The sequence below is a fragment of the Asparagus officinalis genome, chromosome 1 (genome assembly GCF_001876935.1).
Source record: "Asparagus officinalis chromosome 1, Aspof.V1, whole genome shotgun sequence".
Classification (NCBI taxonomy): Eukaryota; Viridiplantae; Streptophyta; class Magnoliopsida; order Asparagales; family Asparagaceae; genus Asparagus; species Asparagus officinalis.
Genome location: NC_033794.1, coordinates 33,431,318 through 33,432,480, shown reverse-complemented (window position 1 = coordinate 33,432,480; position 1,163 = coordinate 33,431,318).

Genomic DNA, 1,163 nt, shown 5'->3' with positions numbered 1-1,163 from the left:
ATAAAAAAAAAGAGCGGAAACTTATACCTGAATCCATAGATTAAACTTGAGATGGGTTTTGGATCTTCTAACCTTAGGGTTTCTCTAGCCAAATTCTCTCTAGATGGGGGTGAAGAGAATTAGAGAATGTGACCCTAGATTAGGGACCATAACCCTTTATTTATAGATGTTGTACATTTACAATTTGGCCCCTCATCAAATCACAATTATAACCTGGTATCTGCACATATAACCCAATGACTTATTTAAATACCCATTAACCCAAATTAATTGATCACTTTAGTGGGTTATCCTGAAGGATAGCAATACACATTGATTAATCATATGTGCCCACAAGTAGATTTATTAGATTAAATCCAACAGCATATATATTATGCATGCACTATTCTTTAATATTTTCAGAAATTTATTGGTAAAGATAACAAAGCACCAAAGAATGCTGGAGAAAATTCTAAGTACAAGTCTGAAGAACAAAAATTAAGTCATGCTAAGCAGTAGGTGTTGCGTCTCAAGTGTGTGTGTGTCTATATATATGAATAGGGTTACAATACACCTAGAGTGTAATTAACTTAGTTACACCCACATATAAAGGCACATGTTTGAGTGTCGATATTAACGATCAACACCGTTTATTATGATCTATGCATCCAAAACTTCACGGAGATAAAAAATATCACATAGATAAGATATTTCTGGTTTACACATCTATTGGCCTAGAAATGAACGATTTGTAATGGTCTAAAATGCCCACTATTTTGAGTTGCTTGAATTATAGGACAAAAAATCTCAAGACACATGACGCTTGATCTACACTCATTTACTGACATATAGATCATAATGAACGGTGTTGATCGTTAATATCGACGCTCAAACATATACTTTTATAGGTAGGTGTAACTAAGTTATTTACATCATAGATATATTGTAACCTTACATCTATTGGCCTAGAAATGAACGATTTGTAATGGTCTAAAATGCCCACTATTTTGAGTTGCTTGAATTATAGGACAAAAAATCTCAAGACACATGACGCTTGATCTACACTCATTTACTGACATATAGATCATAATGAACGGTGTTGATCGTTAATATCGACGCTCAAACATATACTTTTATAGGTAGGTGTAACTAAGTTATTTACATCATAGATATATTGTAACCTT